Source organism: Tachypleus tridentatus, chromosome 12 (assembly GCF_004210375.1).
Source record: "Tachypleus tridentatus isolate NWPU-2018 chromosome 12, ASM421037v1, whole genome shotgun sequence".
Taxonomy (NCBI): Eukaryota; Metazoa; Arthropoda; class Merostomata; order Xiphosura; family Limulidae; genus Tachypleus; species Tachypleus tridentatus.
Window position 1 is genome coordinate 116,511,708 of NC_134836.1, and position 17,997 is coordinate 116,529,704.

Here is a 17,997-nt window from a genome sequence, read left to right on the forward strand (position 1 = left end):
AGAAACAGAGAAACACATACAACGGTAGCTTTGAAGAGATTGGACTACAGTTTTTATACGATGTAGAAATAAACCAAAGACAGTGAATAAGTATCAGAAAACTCTAACACTGGTGTGTGAAAAAGCTAGAGTCACGGTGAAAATGAATTCCACGACTAAACTAGATTATTTTAGTTTCTGTGTACTCAAAGAACACAATCGTAATTAGCAGGGACAAAACTACGAATTATATAGAAGCATATGTAATGAACAGGGACGAAACTACGAATTATATAGAAACATGCAATCAACAGGGACGAAACTCCGAATTATATAGAAGCACGTGTAATCAACAGACACGAAACTTTGAATTATATAGAAACATATGTAATCAACAGGGACGAAATTCCGAATTATATAGAAAAATATGTAATGAACAGGGACGAAACTCCGAATTATATAGAAATATATGTAATCAACAGGGACGAAACTCCGAATTATATAGAAGCACGTGTAATCAACAGACACGAAACTTTGAATTATATAGAAACATATGTAATCAACAGGGACGAAACTACGAATTATATAGAAACATGTAATCAACAGGGACGAAACTCCAAATTATATAGAAACATATGTAATGAACAGGGACGAAACTCAGAATTATATAGAAACATATTTAATAAACAGGGACGAAACTCCGAATTATATATAAACATATGTAATCAACAGGGACGAAACTCCGAATTACATAGAAACATATGTAATCAACAGGAACGAAACTACGAATTATATAGAAACATATGTAATGAACAGGAACGAAACTCCGAATTATATAGAAACATACGTAATGAACATAAACGAAACTCCGAATTATATAGAAACATAAGTAATCAACAGGAATGAAACTCCGAATTATATAGAAACATATGTAATGAACAGGGACGAAACTCCGAATTATATAGAAGCACATGCAATCAACAGACACGAAACTCCGAATTATATAGAAACATATGTAATCAACAGGGACGAAACTACGAATTATATAGAAACATATGTAATCAACAGGGACGAAATTCCGAATTATATAGAAAAATATGTAATGAACAGGGACGAAACTCCGAATTATATATAAACATATGTAATCAACAGGGACGAAACTCGGAATTATATAGAAACATATGTAATGAACAGGGACGAAACTCCGAATTACATAGAAACATATCTAATCAACAGGGACGAAACTACGAATTATATAGAAACATATGTAATGAACAGGAACGAAACTCCGAATTATATAAAAACATATGTAATCAATAGGGACGAAGCTCCGAATTATATGAAAGCACATGTAATCAACAGGGACGAAACTCCGAATTATATACAAACATATGTAATCAACAAGGACGAAACTCCGAATTATATAGAAGCACATGTAATCACCAAATATGAAACTTTGAATTATATAGAAACATATGTAATCAACAGGGACGAAACTAAGAATTATATAGAAACATGCAATCAACAGGGACGAAACTCCGAATTATATAGAAGCACGTGTAATCAACAGACACGAAACTTTGAATTATATAGAAACATATGTAATCAACAGGGACGAAATTCCGAATTATATAGAAAAATATGTAATGAACAGGGACGAAACTCCGAATTATATAGAAATATATGTAATCAACAGGGACGAAACTCCGAATTATATAGAAGCACGTGTAATCAACAGACACGAAACTTTGAATTATATAGAAACATATGTAATCAACAGGGACGAAACTACGAATTATATAGAAACATGTAATCAACAGGGACGAAACTCCAAATTATATAGAACACATATGTAATGAACAGGGACGAAACTCAGAATTATATAGAAACATATTTAATAAACAGGGACGAAACTCCGAATTATATATAAACATATGTAATCAACAGGGACGAAACTCCGAATTACATAGAAACATATGTAATCAACAGGAACGAAACTACGAATTATATAGAAACATATGTAATGAACAGGAACGAAACTCCGAATTATATAGAAACATACGTAATGAACATAAACGAAACTCCGAATTATATAGAAACATAAGTAATCAACAGGAATGAAACTCCGAATTATATAGAAACATATGTAATGAACAGGGACGAAACTCCGAATTATATAGAAGCACATGCAATCAACAGACACGAAACTCCGAATTATATAGAAACATATGTAATCAACAGGGACGAAACTACGAATTATATAGAAACATATGTAATCAACAGGGACGAAATTCCGAATTATATAGAAAAATATGTAATGAACAGGGACGAAACTCCGAATTATATATAAACATATGTAATCAACAGGAACGAAACTCGGAATTATATAGAAACATATGTAATGAACAGGGACGAAACTCCGAATTACATAGAAACATATCTAATCAACAGGGACGAAACTACGAATTATATAGAAACATATGTAATGAAAAGGAACGAAACTCCGAATTATATAAAAACATATGTAATCAATAGGGACGAAGCTCCGAATTATATGAAAGCACATGTAATCAACAGGGACGAAACTCCGAATTATATACAAACATATGTAATCAACAAGGACGAAACTCCGAATTATATAGAAGCACATGTAATCACCAAATATGAAACTTTGAATTATATAGAAACATATGTAATCAACAGGGACGAAACTAAGAATTATATAGAAACATGCAATCAACAGGGACGAAACTCCGAATTATATAGAAGCACGTGTAATCAACAGACACGAAACTTTGAATTATATAGAAACATATGTAATCAACAGGGACGAAATTCCGAATTATATAGAAAAATATGTAATGAACAGGGACGAAACTCCGAATTATATAGAAATATATGTAATGAGCAGGGACGAAACTCCGAATTATATAAAAGCACATGTAATCAACAGAGACGAAACTCCGAATTATATAGAAACATATGTAATGAACATAAACGAAACTCCGAATTATATAGAAACATAAGTAATGAACAGGGACGAAACTCCGAATTATATAGAAACATACGTAATGAACAGGGACGAAACTCCGAATTATATAGAAACATATGTAATGAACATAAACGAAACTCCGAATTATATAGAAACATATGTAATCAACAAGGATGAATCTCCGAATTATACAGAAACATACGTAATGAATAGGGACGAAACTCCAAATTATATAGAAACATATGTAATCAACAGGGACGAAACTCTGAATTATATAGAAACATATGTAATCAACAGGGACGAAACTCCGAATTATATATAAACATATTTAATGAACAGGGACGAAACTCCGAATTATATAGAAACATATGTAATCAACAGGGACGAATATCTGAATTATATAGAAACATATGTAATCAACAGGGACGAAACTCCGAATTATATATAAACATATGTAATGAACAGGAACGAAACTCCGAATTATATAGAAACATATACAGGACTGACAATGAGTATAACGAATGGTACACAAAATGATTTGTAGGATTTGAAGTCAAGTCTTTTACCCACTAGAGGGGAAGAGCTGATGATGGTATGAATCTGTAACTCGCCATGAATATGACATGTCGAGATGAAGCAGATGGTGGGTTGTATTTCAACCCTGGTAGACCAGGTCAACCCTGTTGAACTAAGATCAACTGTGGTGAGGTAAGATCAACGTTGGTTAGTTAAACTCAATCCTGAGTGGCTAAACCACAGAAACCTTTGTAATCAGACAAAATCACTAACAATTAAGACAATAAAACTGAAGTGTAATAGTAATCAGCATAACCAGTTTAACTGTTTAGCTTTTACGAAGTAAAAACAAAATAATAACGAAGTAAAGCTGCGAAAGAAAAAACATCAGGACGTTAGGTGTTCAAAACTTATGACAGAAAATGTTCTTACTACATTTGAGGAACCTCTATGTTAAACATAAGGCCGTTGAATAGGTTAGTACAAAGTCTTACGCTATAAACCATTAAGCTCTTACCAATAAGCAACTACTGTGTTAGGGAGTGGGATTAATAAACAGCAAGAAAGGGGATATTTCACTAAACAAATCTGAGTTTGCCATTAATTTTTATAACAATTAAAAAAATAATGGTTGAGAATTGTTGAAGATTATTATTCATTGTGTAACGGATTTACTATTATTTATTTATTTTAATATCTATGTTTGTTTCAGTTTAATATATTTAGAAATGCATGAAACGTATACTGTTAAATTTGTATTGTGAAAGTTTCACCTATTCACTAAATTTGCAGAAGATTCTCGAGTGTAAGAATCGACAATATATATTTTACATTGTTGCCAACTGAACTATTAGAACCTCAACCTGAAAGATTGTAAATCGACGCGTCAAGAGACAGTACAATATTGTTGATTTGCTATAGTTAGTATACGATAAACATAAGCCTTTGAAACAATAGTTGTAACAAATGCTTACTAATCAGAAAACTATAGATATTTGACCAGTAACGTTTATGGGTTTCGAGCATTACAGACCGTTTAACTTCAGTGAATTACCTTGGGGCGTTAGTATTTCTACGAGAACATTATATGTCTTTGTCTGAAAAAATTCAGCTTGTAAACGGTATGAGATTAGCCAAGAATAGAGAGCTACAGCTATTAAGCGAAACGTGACAATATCAACTCGGAATTAATTCGCTCATCGTGGAACGTCGATAAAATATTCAGTTCCAGACCCGATATAAGACTAAATATTGTGTGTGTGTGTGTGTTTTCTTATAGCAAAACCAAATCGGGCTATCTGCTGAGTCTACCGAGGGGAATCGAACCCTTGATTTTAGCATTATAAATCCGTAGACTTATCGCCTAAATATTGTGTATACGTTTGTAACATTTTTGTACATATATGTCAGTATTTGTAATAACCGCTATTATAAATTGTATTGTTGTTTGTATGTTAAAATATACTTATGTTAAGAAAGAAAATTATCAATCTTTTGGCGAATATAATAAATTTAACACATGCTGATATTCAATTAGCTTCTATATTCAAATTTAAATCCGCAGCTGTTTGAAATCGTAATATGTAATATAATAAAGCGTACACTCATCCGGGATAAAGTTTAATACGTAACAATTTACATAAATCAATTATTTTTTTTACCAAAGAAAATAGTTCTTGTCAAGAGCACTAGAATTTTACTTTTTTATTGTGGTAAATTTCGTAAAATGGCTCGGCATAGCCAGATGATTAAGGCACTCGACTCGTAATCCGAAGATTGCGGGGTCGAATCCCCGTCACACCAAACATGCTCGCCCTTTCAACCGTGGGGGCGATATAATGTTAGATCAATCCCACTATTTGTTGGTAAAAGAGTAGCCCAAGAGCTGGCGGTGGGTGGTGATGAATAGTTGTCTTCCCTCTAGTCTCACACTACTAAATTAGGGACAGCTTACACATATATCCCTCGTGTAGCTATGCGCGAAATTCAAACCAAACCAAAATTTCGTAGAAGTCTTTAAAACGATTGACTTATACAAGGTATCTGAAGACTACACATGTTTAATTTGTTTGACTTTTGACATGGCTATTTTAAAATAGTTTCTTATCAAAGTGAAAGCGTAACCCACCTCGTGACTAATCGGTGACCTTGTGGACTTATAACGCTAAAAATCGGGATACGATCCCTGTGAGGATCAGATCACAATCTCCACAAGTTCAGGAAAACTGAACCAACAGACAATCTCAAAAATAATCCAGGACTTCTATTACTAATTTGTTTTAACTTAAGAGGTGATAATAACTAGTTCTAAAACTAGTTTGTGCGGTTAATGTAATCGGGAAACTTTTAGTGCTAGCGTTTATCATTATTCATTAATAACTGGCGCCAACATTTTGACGCTTTTACGAAATCTACGACACTGGATCATTTCCTGCTAGTCTTAACGTTTTTTTTTCTGTTTGTTTTAGGTTTTTAGTGATGACCTAGTTTTGTAACCGACACAATAAAAAGTCAGATCCAACTGTATTATGCTATAGGATGTGAAGTTAACAAAAAGTAAGCAAACAAAAAAAACAAAGTCCCGAAAGCCTCGTATCTTGTCGGTGATATTCAATTAATTATCCAGGGTTGTTGGTGTAAATTAAGTAATTAGTATAAAATAAAATGATGGTTTAAGACAGCCGGTATTAAGATATCACAAATCCTAAACATGTTTTTTCACTGTTTGGTAAGAACAACTTTCATAAAAAAACAATTCGTCAGAACAGAGATTTCCTTTTAGAGATGCACACGCAGACGATTTTGATAAGTGTATTATCAAGTGGCACAACTCGATACAAAATAGAGCTAGGCTAGGCTAACATGATTTGTATCGTTCATGATTGGTTCAGAAAAAAACTAAGAGTACTCTTTTTTTTTTTTTCAGTTCGGTATGCTCTGCCTACGTTAAGCCAAGATAGTAAAAATGTTATGTTCCTCTTAGCCAGGAATAATTTAATCCTATATTTTGTTTCATCAAAAAAAACTGAAATTCAGTTTAAGATAAGTTAGGAATGAGCAAGTGTTAAGGATTTAGATCTGACACGAATTGTCGAAAGTAGAGAAACGAACACTTGTGTTATAAAACAGGAATATAGCTTGTGTTAAATTAGATCGCAACGGATAAAATGCATGTTTTATTTGTTGTCTACAACCTAGAATTAGTTGTGATGAATATTAAAGTTTTGTAAAACTTTCTTAAGATATTAAAAGCTTGTAATAGCTGATTAGCTAACCTTAACTAACCGACGAATATCAAAACGTTCCAAACTCCTGAAGTATTTATTTCCAACGGAAAAACAATAGTTTCTATAATTATGGATATTAAACATATTAATTTTACATATTATTGAAAAATCGATAGTTTACGTTGTCGTAGAAATAATAAAGATAATCATTTTTCATCGAAAATAAAGTTCGCACATTATTTCAAAAAATCAAATATATTTTCGTAAAAACTGTAAAACTCTAAAAAAATAACAGGCAAAAAGATGACCGAAGATATTTCAAATTTACTACTTCCCAGCATCGTAAATCGGTCCTTGTTTTTATCTGTTTGTTTCTTAATTTAAGAAATTATTAAAATAACTGAACTACAGGTAGTTTTTTTTATTCCATTTAATTAGGTTTTTCTCGACTCTCGCTGGTAAAGTTTGCGTTAGGCTTAATTCAGAAATCTTGGTATTTCTTAACCATCTGCGTTAGGCTTAGTTTCTACAACGTAAACTAATCCTATCTCTGAAAACTAGTTTTAGATCTGATGTATCGTAGTAAAATCTGTTTATTACTTTATGTTAACATGACGTATCCTAGTAAAAACTGTCCCTGACTTTATGTTAACATGACGTATCCTATAAAAACTGTCCCTGATTTTATGTTAACTTGATCTAATCTTGTACAAATTGTCTCTGTTTTTGTTAAGTCTAACACCCCTGTCTTTATGTTATTGCACTTAATAACATAATACGTGTGACATGAGGAGTTTGAATTTGTTTATTAAAGACGAATAAACAAATTCAAACTTATCATAGTAGCTAAGAAGTCACAAAACTGTCGTGACTCGTTCGATAAATACTAGTCTTTGTGTGTTGAAGCTTGCCATCCTTTGACGTCACTGTTGATGTCATAGGTAAAGCAATAAGTGTAACATGATACGACACAAACTGGAACTAGTCTGCAACTGAAGACAAGAAAGATAAATCATTCTTGATATGTCGTTCGTTGTACGAATGGTTTTGTATTTTTCCTCAGTGTGGTTGTCGGCAAACACCAGGACATGATGCAAAAACCCTTGGAAGTGATTAAGCGCGTGTCAGAAACGAAACAACTATCGTCACGAAAGAAACACGTGATTAAAATTGCATTTGTGTGTGTAGAAAAAAAAATTAGTGTTAGATGGTGAAATCGAGAGGAAAGATGGGGCTACAAAAACTTCTTAATAAATTATGATGAGGACCGGAACATAAAAAACGATATTGGAGGTTTGTCACAAACTTGTGAACAACAAAACGGTAAACGATTATTTTTTTGTTATGTACATATACAATAAGAAATAAAAATGAACATATATATAATTACATGTTTATATCTGTTCGTTATGCGTTTCTACATTTCGTGAGCGGAGAGTACCAAACTTGGCACAGGTTAACACAAGGAAGGTAATGATGAGGGTTTATAACCTCGTCTCTAATTCCATATCTGATTTCGAAAAAACAACTTACCAAATCAACACAACTTGACACAGTGGTATAGGATGATATGAGAAAGGTCACGAGGGAGGGTTGGATCCCTTATCAAATTCCATATCTGATGTCGAAAAAAACAACCTACCAAATCAACACAACTTGACACAGTGGTATAGGATGATATGAGAAAGGTCACGAGGGAGGGTTGGATCCCCTATCTAATTCCATATCTGATTTCGAAAAAAACAACCTACCAAATCAACACAACTTGACACAGCGATGGGGGATGATATGAGGGGGCTGGTCGCCCTATCTAATTTCATATCTGATTTCGGAAAAAATAACAATTAAATCAGCACAACTTTACACAGTGACATGGGATGACATGAGGGAAGTGGAGCCCTACATCTAATTTCGTAATGATAGAATTATTAGAAACATTATATATATTTCTTTTTAGTATTGGTACCCTTATGTTAACTTGACGTATCCTAGTAAAAACTCTTCTCACTTTTGCACTTTTGATGTTTATTGTGTTAGCAAAACAAAAATAAAAGTTCAGTGTTTTATTATTTGTTACAGACAAGTTTTGTTTCACCTGACAACGGACGAGAACACAACTGATATAACATGAAAGTTATGAAGCCATAGCGTAAAGTATCTTAACAAAACGAACTGATATGTTGGATGTGATTATATTAACCTAGGTTCACAAACCAGAAAGTGTAAAATCTACCAACGTTTTAAATGTATTCGGTTTAACCAATTTATGCACTGTCACATTATAACGTTCAGATGGCCACAATAAATCGATCATGTTGGGAGAACAGATTCGAACCCGCGATTTGCGAGTCGAGCACCCTAACCACCAAGCTATGGTGGGCCTAAAAACAAATAAGATATCATAAACATTCCAATTAATCTCACTAATTATTGATTATTCCTTTAAGTATATCATTTTCAAACGTGTTTGGTCAGTTCCTGACACTGGACTTAATTAATAATGCAACAACTAATAATTACGGTGGTAGTGAAGTCGATAATTCGGAGTTTTAAATATATAGGAAGGAAGAATGAGGAATCTCCAACAGCATCACAAACGTTGCTAGGACTTCCATCCAATAATAGTCAAATAAGTGAGACAATGAGGTAGTTGAATGATAACCAATGTTGTGACGAAAGAAAAAAAGATAGATGTGGAAATGTCCAGAATCCAAATAAGAAGGAAACGATTACATTGACAAAAGAACTGGTGAAATTAAAATTATAAGGTGGAAACCATAACTACGTGTGTGGAGAACATCTTAGAGAGAAAAAAAACTTTCTTAAACAAATTAGATCTAAACATTAAATAGGAGAGGAATGACAGATAGAAAACAAAAAAAATGAAACGTTTGTGTGATGATTATAAGGTAAATATAAACATGTAAAGAAACCTTATTAATAACAGTTATCCATATATCCATGATGTTTATGTTATTGATAGTAAACAAATAGAACCAATACGTGGTCAAATATTCAGGGTAGTAATTACCCGTGGAATTATTTGTTTAATACTTTGACCCTGAAATACAACCATATTTGGAGAAAATGTTTCTTTTTTAAAATATTTTGTTAATAAGAATATTGTAAAAGTAACATATTGTGATTACTTTTATGACACATTCTTGGATTTGTTAGTAAATTACACTAGAGAAACTACAATTAAATGCAAATTAAAACAATTATAGTAAAAGTGACTTTGTCATTCTTCGTTCCCTCGACTATTAAAATTTAAAATACATCTGGTAACATAAAAATATATTCAGACGTTTAGTGTATTACAATATAGGTAGGTAAGACAGGTATATAAACATATACTATAACTTTAATTTCCGTAAAATGTTTGATTTAGAAGCTTTACGAAATAGACTGAAATATATAGGTTTATCTTCGGGGGGAAAATGTACACTAAATATCTGGAATATTTAGTTATGTTACTGTATATTGTAGCATATTTAATATTTAGTTATGTTACTGTATATTGTAGCATATTTAATATTTAGTTATGTTACTGTATATTGTAGCATATTTAATATTTAGTTATGTTACTGTATATTGTAGCATATTTAATATTTAGTTATGTTACTGTATATTGTAGCATATTTAATATTTAGTTATGTTACTGTATATTGTAGCATATTTAATATTTAGTTATGTTACTGTATATTGTAGCATATTTAATATTTAGTTATGTTACTGTATATTGTAGCATATTTAATATTTAGTTCTGTTACTGCACATTGTAGCATATTTAATATTTAGTTATGTTACTATATATTGTAGTATGTTGAAGATTTAGGTATGCCACTGTATATTGTAGCGTATTAAAGACTTAGTTTCGTTACATTACCCTGTAATATCATGAATATTTACTTTGGTTACCCTGCGATGTAACATATTAAATGCTACTATTTTGTTTGTTTTGTTCTTGTCATTTCCATTAATATTATGCTAAGTGGTCGGGAAATATACATTTCTCCTTAAATTATTTTGTTTTCCACAGATATATTATTTCATTACCCCTGTAGAACGGTCTTTCCCACATCAATAGCAAATGAAAGGAGTAGCGAATATTGACCAGGCTTGGAGAACCCGTTAAATTCTATAAAAACTATTTATTATAAGAGTAAGATAAAGACAACGTGACGTTTCCTCAGTTTTGGAAAACTCAGGGTATTTTTAACTTCCTACGAAGTTGGTTTAAGATATTTTTTAGTATTGACTGGTTTGTTCTAAATTTCGCACAAAGCTATTCGCCCTAATTTAGCAGTGTAAGATTAGAGGGAAGGCAGCTAGTCATCACCATCCCCGCCAACTATTGAGCTATTCTTTTACTAACGAATAGTGTGATTGACCGTCACATTATAACGCTCCCACGGCTGCAAGGGCGAGCATGTTTTGTGTGACGGGGATTCGAACTCGCCACTTTCAGATTACGAGTCAAGTGCCTTAACCACCTGGCCATGCCGGGGCCTTATTGTATTGTAATCAAAGTCGTAGAGCTAGATCACTTTCATATTGGTGGCTTACAATACAGTACAATACAATATTTGTTTCAGCTGGTCAGATTCTATATTCACCTTCATTTATAAGAAGATGCATTGTTATAATTGGTTTATTTCTATAACGACCACCACTTAGGGGAGAATTACATTGTTCTAATTGGTTCATTTCTATAACGACCACCACTTAGAGGGAATTACATTGTTGTAATTGGTTTATTTCTATAACGACCACCAATTAGGTAGAGAATTACATTGTTGTAATTGGTTTATTTCTATAATGACCACCACTTAGAGGGAATTACATTGTTGTAATTGGTTTATTTCTATAACGACCACCACTTAGGGGAGAATTACATTGTTGTAATTGGTTTATTTCTATAACGACCACCACTTAGGGGAGAATTACATTGTTCTAATTGATTCATTTCTATAACGACCACCACTTAGAGGGAATTACATTGTTGTAATTGGTTTATTTCTATAACGACCACCACTTAGGGGAAAATTACATTGTTGTAATTGGTTTATTTCTATAACGACCACCACTTAGGGGAGAATTACATTATTGTAATTGGTTCATTTCTATAACGACCACCACTTAGAGGGAATTACATTGTTGTAATTGGTTTATTTCTATAACGACCACCACCTAGAGGAGAATTACATTGCTGTAATTGGTTTATTTCTATAACGACCACCACTTAGAGGGAATTACATTGTTGTAATTGGTTTATTTCTATAACGACCACCACTTAGAGGGAATTACATTGTTGTAATTGGTTTATTTCTATAACGACCACCACTTAGGGGAAAATTACATTGTTGTAATTGGTTTATTTCTATAACGACCACCACTTAGGGGAGAATTACATTGTTGTAATTGGTTTATTTCTATAACGACCACCACTTAGGGGAGAATTACATTGTTCTAATTGGTTCATTTCTATAACGACCACCACTTAGGGGAGAATTACATTGTTGTAATTGGTTTATTTCTATAACGACCACCACTTAGGGGAGAATTACATTGTTCTAATTGGTTCATTTCTATAACGACCACCACTTAGAGGGAATTACATTGTTGTAATTGGTTTATTTCTATAACGACCACCACCTAGAGGAGAATTACATTGTTGTAATTGGTTTATTTCTATAACGACCACCACTTAGAGGGAATTACATTGTTGTAATTGTTTTATTTCTATAATGACCACCACTTAGGGGAGAATTACATTATTGTAATTGGTTTATTTCTATAATGACCACCACTTAGCGGAGAATTACATTGTTGTAATTGGTTTATTTCTTTAACGACCACCACCTATGGGAGAATTACACTGTTGTAATTGGTTTATTTCTATAATGACCACCACTTAGGGGGAATTACGTTATTGTAATTGGTTTATTTCTATAATGACCACCACTTAGAGGGAAGTACATTGTTGTAATTGGTTTATTTCTATAATGACCACCACTTAGCGGAGAATTACATTGTTGTAATTGGTTTATTTCTTTAACGACCACCACCTATGGGAGAATTACATTGTTGTAATTGGTTTATTTATATAATGAGCACAACTTAGAGAGAATTACATTGTTGTAATTGGTGTATTTCTATAATGACCACCACTTAGAAAGCGTTACTTTGTACTTTCACAGTTCCACAAGAAAATACTAGCAATTTGTCAACACACGGAACAGCGGACATGTCAAACAGAGAACGTTCCGTGAAAGCCTGTAAGGTGCGATATGATTAGGGTTTGTATATGTAGAAGCATACAGCATGAGACGTTTGTAGAATATCATGAAACAGCTGCTACTGAGATTGGCCAGTCGTTCAGAATTGTTCACGTGGCATATAGAATATCAACTTGTTTGTAGGAAAATAGATAGCGTGCAGGCACTTTCACTCGTGAACTAATGTTTGTTTCAGCTCGTGTCTACTCATGCAGAACACACACACACTGACTGAATGCATTTTAGTGACGGTGAATATTTCATTCGAAGAAACAACCTAAATGTTATTTACTGTTTTTCAAATCTAGGACAGAATCGATTCTCAAGTCAAGCTGCTTAAACTGAAACTCTTCGCCTGGACAGGTTGACCAATCATGGATAAGAGCTGACACCATATAACACCAATAAAGAAAGCAATCACTATCTCGTGACGTTTAAAATTATCCCAGCTGTTATAATGAAATGTGAATTCTTTGCATACATCTCAAAATTCAAAATAAAAACCACAAATAAACCAACAGAACTGTGAGAAGATTTGGTATTTAATACAGTTTAATTTCTTTAAATGTTTTATAACAAAATAATTAAATTTATCAGGTTTTCTAAAATTATTATAAATTTTATTTACTTTAAATAGATTAAATGGATGGCATTAGCGTAATTCTCTTGCATAAATAAAAAAAACAATTAAACATGATAATTAATTACTTGTCACGTGCTGGTACAGCGATAACTCTACGGATTATAACACTAACATCAGGGGTTCGATTCTTCTCGGAGCTCGGTCGACTCAGCAGAAAGCCTGATGTGGCTATAATAAAACACACGCACACACTAATTACTTGAGAAACCAAGTATGACAAGGACTTGAATGAGTTTGTTTTTTGAATTTCATGCAAAGCTACACAAGGGCTAGTCGTCCCTAATTTAGCAGTATAAAACCAGAGAGAAGGCAGTTAGTCATCAACACCTCCGCCAACTCTTGGGCTACTCTTTTACCAACGAATAGTGAGATTGATCGTTACATTATAATGCTCCCACGGCTGAAAGGGCAAGCATGTTTGGTGTAACGGGGATTCGAATTCGGGATCATCAGATAACGAGTCGAGCACCCTAACCAACTGGCCGTGGCGGGCTTGAATTGGTAACGAAGAAAGCTTTATTACCTGTTTAACATACAAACAAACGTACATTGTTTCAACAATATTATACCATCATCAGGTACAGTGGTTAAAATAGACACAGTATATATATATATATACACAGTATGGAACAAAGAGATCACATGACCAGAAACTGATTAACAATGTAGTAGGGATATCTTGGTAGTCTGAAGTGTTGATTTAGAGCAGAACTGTTTTGTTTAACTAAATATAGTTTCCTCTATTTTGTTAATGTTTAGTTCTTAGTTCAAAATGAGTTTTTTGTATAGATATACTGTGGTTGTCCGAGTTCCAAAAGTGGTAAACATGGTAGGTTTTCCTTTTCTTTCTTTTTATTGCGTACAGTGAATCTGGTTACCAGTTTGTATCTAGTTTTTACAATGTAGAATTCTGGACAGTTTTTACAGTGTTTACTCTATAAACAACGATGGTACTGTTTGATTCTACGTAATTTGTATTAAACAATCATTTGATTTTAGGTTCAGGTTTCTCAGCAAACTTAGTCAACAGCAAGTTTGTGTTTACTGGCAAGTTTTATCCAAGTGTCACGTATATTTGGACTGATTTCAGGAATGGATGGTAAACTACCATGAAATGTTGTGTTGTTATTTGGTGTATTAGTGTTTATTGCGTTTATGAGTTGGGTTTCGATGTTTTTTGTTCTGAAGATTATGAAGGTCGTGAGTTGGAATCCCCGTCGAACCAAACATGCTCGCCCTTTCAGCCGTGGTGGCGTTATTATGTGACAGTCAATCCCACTATTCGTTGGTAAAAGAGTATCCCAAGAATTGGTTGTAGGTGGTGATGACTAGCTGCCTTCCCTCTTGTCTTACAATGCTAAATTAGGGACGGCTAGCGCAGATAGCCCTCGTGTAGCTTTGCGCGAAATAAACAAAACAAACAAAAAACTGACGATTGTGTGAGAATTTTTATACAATAACTGGTAAAAAATTGAAAGTAATGCTTTGTTATGTTAATGTTTTTGCATCTATATAATCAGTTGAAAATAATATTGAAAGCGTATTAACAAGGTTTCCAATGAACTGGTTTGTTTGTTCGAGGTTATGGACTGAGTTCCGAGGAGTGTAAGAGGCCATATGCTAGTGTTTTTATGGTGAATATTGCTTTTGAACTGTGTAAGAAAAGATAGAGTTTTGGTGTCCAGTGTTGAATTTATATAGATGGGATGAGTTCCACTTGTGTGTGTAGAAGTTAACTTGTCATTACGTCATCAATATGTTAACTTGCCATTAGTGTAAGTGGGTGATTACGTCATGAATGTGTTCTCGAGGAATGAAGAAACGTGATTGTAACTTCTCGAAACGAAACGTTTAGTTGTTGAATGAAAACACGATTTTGGTTAAAAGTAAATTCTGAAAAAAGTGTAAAAAGAAAGATTCAATTGTGTCGCTGTTTTCAAATCCTTATGTAAAGTTCATATCTATACATCAAAATATTAGTTTTTGAAATGAATTTTTCCTCCTTCATGAGAAATAAACAAACTAGGAAGTGAGTTTTAACTCTTCAGAATTTCGACTTTGTTATGATGTTTCATTTACATCGTCTTCACGTGCTTGAGATGTTACAGTACATTACTTCTTTTATAATGTTACATCTTCATCACGTATTTTATTACGTTGCATCTACCTCACGTGTTTTTATAATGTTACATCTACCTCACGTGTTTTTATAATGTTACATCCACCTCACGTGTTTTTGTAACGTTACATCTTCATCACACGTTTCTATAATGTTGCACTCCATCAGTGGTTTTATAACGTTACATCTTCATCACATGTTTCCATAATGTTGCACTCCATCAGTGGTTTTGTAACGCTACATCTTCATCACGTTTCTATAATGTTGCACTCCATCAGTGGTTTTATAACGTTACATCTTCATTACATGTTTCTATAATGTTGCACTACATCAGTGGTTTTTATAACGCTACATCTTCATTACATGTTTCTATAATGTTGCACTCCATCAGTGGTTTTTGTAACGCTACATCTTCATTACATGTTTCTATAATGTTGCACTACAACAGTGGATTTTATAACGTTACATCTTCATCACATGTTTCTGTAATGTTACATCTTCATCACATGTTTCTGTAACGTTACATCTTCATCACATATTTTATGATGTTATGGTTGTGCATTGCGATCCCCATTGGAAGAGCAGAATTTTTTTCAGAACATTTTATCGAACGCTATCAAACCAAATTGGTTTTCAGCAACCGCCTCAACAAAACAGTAAAAACTGAACAGTTTGAAACTATCTGGAGAAAACAATTTTTGTAGAGTGCCAGAGGCACGTGTTGTGTATGACAACCACGTGATCGTAAGGAAAAATATGAACACAATTTAAACGCACAAAAATCTGAAACGTACCACAGCTCTCGTCTCGGAAACAGATATATTCTACAATCAACACCAGAAAACCTCTCGTGTGCTGTGCTTCTGAATAAACACTAATGAAATAGAAGCACCGAAAAGAAAATTATGCACTGTGTTTAAAAAGAGCGAGTATCGTGGGATTAGAAATTAATATTACCCGATTAAAGTAAGACAGCTTGTTAGATAATCTTGACAGAACATACCTATCAAGAAATGACAGAAATATACTCCGGAACGTCTTTAAAGAGTTCAGTTTGGAAACATTTGTTATAAGCGAGCCAGACTGATGTCAGAAACACTGAAGTAATTCAGCTAACTTATTAGGAAGCGGAAATACAAAGTCGTTTAGATTCTAAAAACTGTTGACAAAGGTGACAGCAAACGGTTTTGAGTAATAGGAAGGAAATTAGGAAGCGTCTGTCGCGTGCACTTCACGGGTATCGAAACTAGGTTTTTAGCGTTAAAAGACTGCAGACTTATGTACCTGGTGAGACCTCTGTATAGATGAATGATACACAATAAGTCATATCAAGGAAAAGGGTGAAGCTGAAGTGCTGACAACAGAGAATGGAAAATGTATTTATATTTATACAGTTTTAAAACTTGCTTAAAAATGAGTTGGTTTATTGGAAATCATCGAGGTGTCCATTCTCTGATTGTCGCAAAATAAACAATGTAATATTTATAATTTCTATGGAAAAGGACATGAACTAACTATCAATGTTTCTATGGTAAATGGCATGATCTAATTCTTAATGTTTCTATGGTAAATGGCATGATCTAATTCTTAATGTTTCTATGGTAAATGGCATGATCTAATTTTTAATGTTTCTATGGTAAATGGCATGATCTAATTTTTAATGTTTCTATGGTAAATGGCATGATCTAATTTTTAATGTTTCTATGGTAAATGGCATGATGTAATTTTAATGTTTCTATGGTAAATGGCATGATCTAATTCTTAATGTTTCTATGGTAAATGGCATGATCTAATTTTTAATGTTTCTATGGTAAATGGCATGATCTAATTCTTAATGTTTCTATGGTAAATGGCATGATCTAATTTTTAATGTTTCTATGGTAAATGGCATGATCTAATTTTTAATGTTTCTATGGTAAATGGCATGATCTAATTTTTAATGTTTCTATGGTAAATGGCATGATGCAATTTTTAATGTTTCTATGGTAAATGACATGATCTAATTTTTAATGTTTCTATGGTAAATGGCATGATCTAATTTTTAATGTTTCTATGGTAAATGGCATGATCTACTTTTTAATGTTTCTATGGTAAAAAGGATGACTCTCAGCAGTATCATTATAGTGAATATTTTCCATGGTAGACGGCTAAATAAAAACACACAAACAGTGTTTACTATCAATACTTTCCAACATAGCATGAGCCTTAGCATGCCCATTATGTGTTTATAATTTGTAAAC

At 33.0% G+C, this 17,997-nt stretch overlaps 1 protein-coding gene across 1 annotated transcript in view; it reads right to left on the reverse strand.

Moving 5' to 3' along the window:
* LOC143234448 (corticotropin-releasing factor receptor 2-like) overlaps window positions 1-17,997 on the reverse strand; it is an 86,922-nt gene that overhangs the window by 49,167 nt on the left and 19,758 nt on the right. The window lies entirely within an intron of this gene.